Here is a 10,395-nt window from a genome sequence, read left to right as displayed (position 1 = left end):
AAACGCACACCGACCATCCCCTCCCCGCCAGCATAACTACATATTCCGGTTAATTCATTCAGCAAACAGACTGAGGGCCTCCTCGGTGGGCAGGCACTGTGCTAGGAGCTGGGCACACAGATGACAATGAGACAGGATCCCGGCTGCAGCACACCGTAGCCCTTGAAGCTTGAAAAATGCATTTAGGATTAACACAGAGCAGTATATCTGCCAAACATGAATGGATTGCAGGGGATTTTAAATTAATGAACAGAAGATTCAGAAGAAAGCAGTAAAGGAAGGCCAGATGATTACAGCTGGGTAAATGACATGGCTATAGATTGGTGGGAAACAGGAAAGAGAGAAATCATTGACATGGTGATTTTTCCTTCTTTTCAGAATTTTGTTTCATGTGTTGCTGTAATACTTATGCGGTAAAATAGGGAGAAAACACTTAAGTTTAGATGAGAAGATATTCAAGATATATCCGGAGTCTTTGCAAGCAACTCAGTATTCTCTCACACTGAAATATTTGCTAAATGAATATTTCATCACACAAATAATTATCTCCACCATTTCCAGAGATGGAAAGACAATTTATGGAATAGGAAATGGTGTTTTCCCCCCAAAATGAAAATAGTTATTTTTCTGACCCTGTAAGCAATGTGTGCTCATTGTAACAAAAAAATAGACTATACCCCCCCAAAAGCATAAAAATGAAAGCATAAAAAAATCTGGAAACCCACAGAGATATAGTCAACTGATCTTTGACAAAGAAGCAAAGGCAATACAATGGAACAAAGATAGTCTTTTCAACAAATGGTGCTAGAACAACTTGACATCCGCATGTAAAAAAAATACATGTAGACATAGACCTTACACCCTTTACAAAAATTAACTCAAAAATCCATCGTAGACCTAAATGTAAAACACAAAACTATAAAACTCCAAGAAATAACATGGGAGAGAACTTAGATGACCTTGAGTATGGAGATGACATCTCAGAAATGCTACCAAAAGAACAGTCCATGAAAGAAAGAATTGATAAGCTGGATTTTATTAGAATTAAAAATTTCAAACCCGTAGAAAAGTTGAAAGAACAGAACAATAAACCTTTCATGAAATTCATCAATTGTTAACATTTTTCCATGTTCATGTGCCTTCTCTCTCTCCATACACACTCACACATTGGTTTTTTTGCTGAACTATTTGAAAGTCATGATACTTGAATCCTTCAGCATGATCTCCTAAGGTAGAGATGTCTTTTGAACAACTGTACCCTTATTGCACCTAAGAAAATTAACCACCATTCAACAATATCATCTAATGTCCAGTATATAGTGGGCACCTGGGTGGTTCAGTCAGTTAAGCATCTGATTTCGGCTCAGATCATGACCTCGCCATTCGGGAGTTCGAACCCTGCATCCAGCTCTGTGTTGACAGCTCAGAGTCTGGAGCCTGCTTCAGATTCTGTGTCTCCCTCTTTTCTCTGCACCTCCCCCGCTTGTGCTCTGTCTCTCTTTATCTCTCTCTCTCTCTCTCAAAAATAAATAAACATTAAGAAATTTTTTAAAATTGTTTTTAACATTTATTTATTATTGAGCAAGAGAGAGAGAGAGAGAGAGAGAGAGAGAGCATGAGCAGGGGAAAGGCAGAGAGGGGGAGACACAGAATCCAAAGCAGGCTCCAGGTTCTGAGCTGTCAGCACAGAGCCCAACACCGGGCTCAAACCCAGATCATGACCTGAGCCGAAGTCAGACACTTAACTGGCTGAGCCACCCAGGTGCCCCTAATAAAATTTTAAGGTCCAGTATATATTTAAAATTTCCCAAGTGTCCCACATTTTCCTTTATAATTTTTTTTATCAAGGATCCAATCAAAATTTTTATATTGCATATCTTTGGTCATTTAAAAATCTATAACAGTCATCCTGCCTTTCTTTTGTGTTCCTTTCTTTCTTTTTTTAAATTTTTTGAGAGAGTGTGAGTATACACAGTGGAGGAGGGGCAGAGAGGGAGGGAGGGAGAGGACCTTAAGCAGGCTCCACACCAGTGCGGAGCCTGATGCAGGGCTTGATCTCATGACTGTAAGATCATGTGCTGAGCTGAAATCAAGAATCAGACGCTCAACTGACTGAGCCACCAAGGCACCCCTCTTGATATTGACTGTTTTGAAACATTCTGGCCAGTTGTCATATAGAATGTCCTTCCTTCTGGATTTGACTGGTGTTGCTTCATTATTAGGTTACGATGAAATATATTTTTTGGTGAATCAATTATCTAGGTGATGTTGTGTACTGCTCATTTCATCACATGAGGGGATAACTCCTAGTGATATTAAATTTGATTACTTGGTTAATATAGTAACTACAAAGTCTTTCCATTGTAATGATACATTTTGACTTTCTAATCAGTAAGAAATCTGTGGGTGATAACTTTGAGGTTGTTTCCCTATAAAATTATCTAATATTTTTAATGAACTTTGCCTGAATCAATTAGCATTTTGGAGTTTGCAAAATAATAATTTTCTATCATTCCTTCTTTATTTTTAAGTGGCATTTTTGTAAAGAAGAGTTTTCTCCATCCCCTGCCCCTGCCCCCAACCTCATCTTTAGGGGAGCTATAGAATGTATATCTTAAAAAAAAACTCAACCTCAAAGTATTAGAAACACTTACTGTAATTTTTCTTTTTTGATACTCAGATTGCTCCCAAATTTGGCCAGTGAGAGAGTGCTTCAAGTTGGCTTTTGTGTCCTGAGCCGATGCTATTAATCTTTGAACACTGTGTTTTCTGGCACAATATGTTCCAGAATTATCTTGCAGTTCCTTGCCCCATATCTGGAATCAACAAAAAGAGAGAATCTAAATGGCTTAACATGAATCTGTTACCCCTCACCTTTGACCCCAGTGGCTATGGAGAGGGGTAGGGTAGGGGGTAAGGGCCCCACAGAACAAACCTTCCTACCTGTGTATGAGTGTGTTAGTGTGTGTGTGTGTGTGTGTGTGTGTGTGTGTGTGTGTCTGGTGGGAATGGGGATGCCTGTGGGTGCTGGAAAAATCTGGAAGGTTTAATATTCCAAGACACCCAGACTAGGACCAGTGACCAAACCAAGATTTTCTCACGTTACCCTTTTGGGACATCTCTACCACATCTTTCCACTTTAAATCTACTTCTGATGTTCATTTGAACCAAGTTTCACCTGTTTGAAAATGCTGGTGGGAACACAGCAGTTTTATTTGGGCTCCTCACCTCTGGAGATCCACATTCAGAAAGACTCTCAGAAATTCAGCTAATGTTTACTGATCCTTCCACTACATTCCAGGATAGCTGATTTCACAGACATCATCTGATTTAGACCTAAAAACAATCATGCAAACTAGATACTATTGTTCTCATTTTACACACACAGGAAGGGGTGTCAGGTTAAGTAACATGCTTAAGGTCGCATACTAGTAAGTGGCAGGGTCCAGGCTTGAATCCATTCTTCAGACCCCAAATGTGGGTATCTCCTATTCCTTGTAACCTTGTATGTGAAATCAACCTGGTGCCCTTATACAGTCAATCACCAAGTACATCCTAAGTACCTATTATGTTTTCACCGCTACATTAGGCATGTGCAAGGATATATCATTTATTAAGCATGACTGTGTGCAGTGTTAATTTCATTAATGTAGCAAATGAACAGAAGGTATGATTCCCATTGTTCAGGACTTAATACTCTTGCTTGGGAGTGAGGGGAGACACACACAGAAAGACTCATATAAAGAAATAAGTGCAGGTTAGCTGGATCCAATGTGAAAAAAGTGTCGTAAGAATGTCTAACGAATAGATGCTGTAACAACCATGCTATGTTATTTCAACTTGTAAGCATTTTGTAAACAAACAAAAAAAATTTGACCTGGGAGCCAAAAGACTTTAATAATTAGATACTCCACCCTCTTTTTAACTGAAGTGTAATTAACATACAGTGTAATACTAGTTTCAGGAGTACAACATATTCATTCAACAATTCTGTGCAACACTCAGCGCTCACCAAGATAAGCAAAGTCACAAAGTCACCGTGCAGCGTTGTTACAGGGTTATTGACTATATTTGCTACATTGTACCGTTCGTCTTTGTGACTCATTTAGTTTGTAACTGGAAGTTTGTACCTCTTCATCCAGAATCGAATTTTCTTTTTAAGGCATCCGGTCTGTGGTATTTTGTTAGGGCAGCCCGCGCAAGCCAACGCACACCCATTCAAGGAAGGCAATAGGACCTCCACCATTCAGGCAAAGAGAACAAGGTTCCGAGAGGCAAAGAAACTTTCCTAGGTTCCTGCAAATACGAAGTAGTGATAGCAGAATTCAAATCTAGGGCTGTCTCACACTGCAGCTATGACTTTTTTTCACTGCACTCTCCTTTGATTGCGTTTGGGCACTGCCACAGCTGGAGTACGCGCCATAAAGGCAAGGATGATGTCTAATTTGCCTACTGTTATGTCCGTATGGGCTGCTACAGCACCCGTCACAGTGCTCAAATGTTTGCTGACTAAATAAGCTTGCCCTAAAGAGCTTTATGATTTGGTTAAGGTAAGAAGTGAAGCAAATACATAACTCACATCGAACCCCTGGTATGGAGAAGGGTTTTGGGATGGTAATTCTGGAAGGAAAATTCAGGGTGGGCTGGAACAGGAGGGAAGGTTCTAGAAGGTAGGTGGAGCTCCAGCTGGACCTGAACTCTCAGGACACAAAGAAAAATAGTCACCATCAGGAAGGCTCAATGGTTTATTTATTGATCTTTTATATTTGAAGTCATTTTGTGAATACAGAAGTGAAAATAAAGGGAGAATGAAAAACAACTTGATTATAATTTTAATAAGAATCCAAACAAGGCAAACGTCTTTGTATCAAGTAAGTTTTGAGGCACAAACACCGTCAAAAATGAAACAATGGTGTCACATGTCTTTTTAGCAAAATGGGATAAGCCAGGTTCTGTCACAACCTATTGCATGAAGAAGTTCTTCCTTTGACTGGCTAACTAGAAGAAAATGCCATCTTCCCTTTTTGTCCTTAAAAGCACATTATTCATATGTTGATTCTTAAATTTGAGAAAAATCACGAGAATAGTGTCATGTGAGGACTCACTGTCTGAGATTTCATTTATGGGATACATTTTACTGTGTTAATTGGGTCTAGTGTGCTGTTGTCTGTCTCTTTTCATTTCATCTTCTGGTTGTCTAATAATTTGAGATATCTTCTCCCGTTCATTTTCTTTTCTTTGCCTTTAAGAGTAGAAAATGAAAAATTCTGAATTGTCATTTGTTTCCAATGAAGGCTGAATGCAGACTACAAAGATGGCATGTCCTGCCTTCTGTTATCTGTTATGCCCCTTGAGAGATGATATATTTCTTTTAGTGATAGGAAAAACCGAAAGATAGTGATTTCTTCACTACTGGTTCATCTTTCCAGACAATTCCATCATTCTTCCACCTAAAAGCTATAATTATTATCATTTTTTAGTATAGTTGGGGACAGTTGATGAGTAGTGATGAGGATGATGAGTAACAATAATTCCAGGTAATGGAACAGTAACATGTTTGAAGATATAGGAAAAAATAAGATCATTAAGATCCCACATTGCATCTTAGACACATTGCCCTTCAATAAAATGGTTCATACGGTGATTTCAAGCTAAAATAAGTTTTGTGTAATTAAAAAACATTCAAGGGGTGCCTGGATGGCTCAGTCAGTTAAGCATCCGACTTCAGCTCGGGTCGTGATCTCACCATTTGTGAGTTCTAGCCTGGTGTTGGCCTCTGTGCTGACAGCTCAGAGCCTGGAGCCTGCTTTGGATTCTGTGTCTCCCTCTCTCTCGGCCCCTCCCTGCTCCTGCTCTGTCTGTCTCTCAAAAATAAACATAGTAAAAAATGCAAATTCTCCTTTTGTTCTTTGGAAGACCTCTAGGAAAAGATGAAGTCATAAATATCAATCCTTATATACAGTTGGAATTCAGAAAAGAAACACAAAAGGGGACTTCCAGCTGTGTGGGGCAGAGTTGGCAAAACACGCAACTGGGAGAGGCAACACAGCACTGTGTGTATGGGAATCCGTGAGTAGATGAGATTGATCACAGCTGATATTTTGTTGGAAAGTAGGGGGCTGATGATGGCTACCATCCACTTGAGCAATGCGGTCTCTATTCTGCAAGGCACAGCACAGTAATTCTGAAAGCTTTTGAGCAGGGGTGGCAAGATGTATGCAAACATTTTCTGGCTGTTTTCTACTATGATTGTGAAGCTTTATTCCTAAGGAAAAAATTTAACTTTGAACATGTAATAAAAATCATACATAAGAATCTTAATATTCAGTTCAGTGCTGTACGTATTTATTTTCTAGTCCTTCAACATGTATTTCATTCTTTTAAACAAAGTAAAAACCTGTATGCTTTCGTCCAATTAAAAGCCAATGAAAACCATACACATCATAACAAATAAATTACTTAGTAATGTCCCATTTCGTTGGGAGTTTATGCTGACTCCATAGGTCTTGAATGTTTTAGGTTCTGAACTGGTTTGCCAGTAGGGGATGTGATGAGAAATTCTAGACGGTTCAGCTTGGAAAGGTGAAGTTTGAGTGAATATGATTGTAAGTTCTGAAATGGTAAGTGCAGTACATGAATTGAACATGCATTTGTTTTTCCAGTTCTGGAAGAGTTTCGTAGGGAAGAAGCTTATGGAACCATTATCCCAAGAGGGGGTAGTGCCTGAAGAAGTAATTTCAAAGATTAAGATAAATGTGGAGATGACAGCCATAATTGGCTATTAAAGAAACCCAAGTGCCCTGAGTGGTACTCCCCTAGAAGCAATTGTCAGGGCCATAATTTCTAGCTGCTTAGGCTGAATCACACCTAGTATGGCCCTTCTTACATTCTTAGGAGTCAGTCTGCACCAAGAGGAGAAACTCAGAACACATGCCAATTTCCTTCTCCCTCCCTCCCTCCCTTCCTTCCCTTCCTCCATCTCTCCCTCCCTCCTTTCCTTCCCTTCCTTCCTTGCTTCCTTCCTTCCCTTTCTTTTTCTTCCTTCCTTCCTTTATCTCTCTCTCTCTCTTAAAAAAACAATCCTTTATTTTTAACTGGGTTTAGGAGGTGGTTCTCACTTGGGGTTTCTCACGAGGCTGCAATCAGATAATGACTGGAGCTGGAGTCCTTGCAAAGGCTGTTCGTGCTCTCTGGTTGTTAGGACCTAGATTGGGGCTGAGGACCTGGCTTCTTCATTTTTGTCTGGGCGTTCTCACATTATGGTGGCTGGGACTGAAGAGTATCCCAAGAGAGGAAGAGCATCTTTTATGACCTAGCCTTGGAAGTCACACAATGCCACTTCTGCCCATTCTGTTCATTAGAAGTGAGTCTCTAAGTCCAGCCCAATACAAGGACAGGGGAATTAGATTCTACCTCTTCATAGGAGGCTCATTGACTTAACTGTCATTACCACATATTGACAATAATTAAACCTAACATCTCTCTCTCTTTTCCATTCAATCAATCATTCATTCAGCAAATATTTATTATGTTGGCATTTCGTCTATACTTGACATCTCAATGGGGCCTCATTGCTTCAAAGCATCATTTACCTTTTTTACTTGATATTCTCAATAGCCATGTATAATAAACTGAGCACATTTCATTACTTCAGTTTTTTTTTTTTTTTTCAGATAAAGCAAGAAAGTAAGGAACTCATCTATAGCTGGTGCCTGGTACAGAGGTTATTCTAACCCAAGTCTGTCCTGGGGCCATATTCTTACTACCCGCAGCACCACCACATCTCATTCTCTCAGCATGTCTAAGATTGGGGAGGTTGATGGACAGCCAGACAGACTTGCTCTGAAGTTGCATATCCTCTATACTGGGTGATAACATTATACCAAATGGGGATACTTTGAGAGTGAAAGGCAATGCTACTAATAATTATACAGTGATGACGGACATAGATCAGAAATGTTCCAGGTAAACAGGACATATGGTCACCCTATCCACATAGTCAAACTGCATTGGAACCTATATCCTGTGTATTTCCACCAAATTCCTGTCATAATTATTCAACTTCTCACCTCCTAAAGCAAACCCTGCAACTGTTAAGAGAGCCATCAGCGTATGAGTGATTTACAGCTTCCCCGTATGAGTCACAGGGGCACCTACACACTTACATGCAACTGCTCGATCAATTCCTGGGACCTGGCTCATCCCATATGAGTGGAGGCCACAGTACAGGTTTGGATTGATGGGCAGAGGCCTGTGGGGAGACTGTCCAGCTGTCCTAGGCTTCTTTTCTGCTGTGTTGCATTGTTGGCTGGGGAGGCAGGAAGACCACAATCTTGAGTGTTGGATGTGAGGGTAAAGGGGGTGACTTGGGGAATGGGTAAGAAAGGAAGGCTGCCATGAATGGGTGGCCTAGAATGAGGGCTCAAGCCTAGAATTAGGGTGGGCAAGTCAAGGATGAACAAAATTGAGGAGAAGGTGGTTGCCAATTGAGTGTGGGTGTGGCATAGCCCAGAGAGGCAAGTGCGGCAGGTAGGGTGCTCCAGAAGCAGATGCTAAGGAGTGTGGGATGGGAGATGTTTATTAGGAATCAGCATCTGTGAAAGAAAAAGGAGGGAAACAAGACTGGGCACAGGAAGAAGTCACAGTGTGATGCAGGTCTGGCAAAACCCTGGCTAGCCCAGTGGGAAGCTCTGGAGTGAATATTGCCTGCCAGTGTTGCCCCTATTAGGCAGAGATGTCTGGGTCTTTATATCCTGGCTTATTTAGTCAATGGATACAGGCTCCCCTGGGAAGGATGTGACTTTGGGTGACATTTCTACAAGTCCACTTCTACAATTGAGGCAGACCCTCATGGTGCGGAGAGCTGTAGGCTGTGTGCAGACCAGGCTTCCCACAGTGGACCACAGTCCTTCCTGGGAGGGAGTCTGGGTGGTGCATGTCTATGTCTACCCTGGGCTGTTATAGGAAGAACAGAAAAATAGGGAGAAATTTCTATTGTAAATTAGGTACAGTCTCACATTTAAGAGATCCAGAACTGCTGCAGATCCTGGTGCAGATTTGCTACTAATTAGTTGTGTGACCCCAGACGTGTCTTTGCCTCTCCCCGGACTCCCCATTCCCACCTGTAAAAGTGAGAGAGCCCAGTTAGAGTTGGAGCCAGCCTCCAAGCAGGGCTCTTCCCAGCTCAAAGTTACCTGGGCTAGGCAGACTTTTCTGCCTCCTACGGTGGGTTGAATGAAGCATTTTTGCTGTTGGTTAGGGATATATGTCACAGGCTGTTCAAAGTAAACTAGAATACCCCCTGGAGAATAATGTTTTAAATGGAAGTACAGAAAATTTATTGTGACTGTTAAGTGGCTAAAGAACAGAGGATCCCTAGGGAGTGATCAGATGCCACTTGTCACACTTGGAAAAGATTTAGCCTTTCCATTAATGGGAAAGAGTATAGAACTGTGGTTAATAACTGCAGTGTGCCATCCTTAGCATTTATGGAGAACATTTTTGTGTCTTCCCTCCTCTTTGGATTTTACTTCCTTCCTGAAAACCTGTCACTGGCCTCTTTTGTGTCTTGTGAGCACCAACTTTAAATTGCACACTTGATGTGGAAGGTTTCTTTTGAAACTAATGGATTATCTTCAGCTTTCGATTATTCTTATCTCCTGCTCCCAAGGTAATTAAAAGATGGCTGGCCACTGAGTGATTTCAAGCGCTTCATCCAGTTATCTACGGTTTTTATCTTTCTCTGTGTGGCTGAACATCCTCTTTCATTTCATTGAAGAAATGTTGGCACCTTCATTGTTTCTGACAGATTGCTGGTAGGAAGGATGGAGGTCACTCTGGGACCTGTGAGTTCGCTGGGCAGTCAGGTTTAAAAAAAAATTTTTTTTTTCAACGTTTATTTATTTTTGGGACACAGAGAGACAGAGCATGAACGGGGGAGGGGCAGAGAGAGAGGGAGATACAGAATCGGAAACAGGCTCCAGGCTCCGAGCCATCAGCCCAGAGCCCGACTCGACGCTCGAACTCACGGACCGCGAGATCGTGACCTGGCTGAAGTCGGACGCTTAACCGACTGCGCCACCCAGGCGCCCCTGGGCAGTCAGGTTTAAATGAGGTTGAGGTGGGAGCCCTGGCTGGCATCTTAGAACATTTTGCCCCCTGACTCCCCTGAGGACAGGTGGAGGATATAGGGGAGCCTGGGGACTTCGGGAAATGGAAGTCTCTGCAGCATGTGCAGCTCTGTTGGGGAGAGGTTCAGCGGGCTGTGATTTCTGCCAGGTTGGGGAGAGTAGAAAGGGTCCCTTTTGGCAGAAGGACCACCTTTGATGGTGCTGGTCTTCAGCAGTGACAGGGGAGCTAGGGAACCAAAATTGGGGGGTTTATCCAATTGATAAT

The sequence above is a fragment of the Felis catus genome, chromosome B1, assembly GCF_018350175.1.
Source record: "Felis catus isolate Fca126 chromosome B1, F.catus_Fca126_mat1.0, whole genome shotgun sequence".
NCBI classification, from domain to species: Eukaryota; Metazoa; Chordata; class Mammalia; order Carnivora; family Felidae; genus Felis; species Felis catus.
This window is presented reverse-complemented; position numbering follows the sequence as displayed.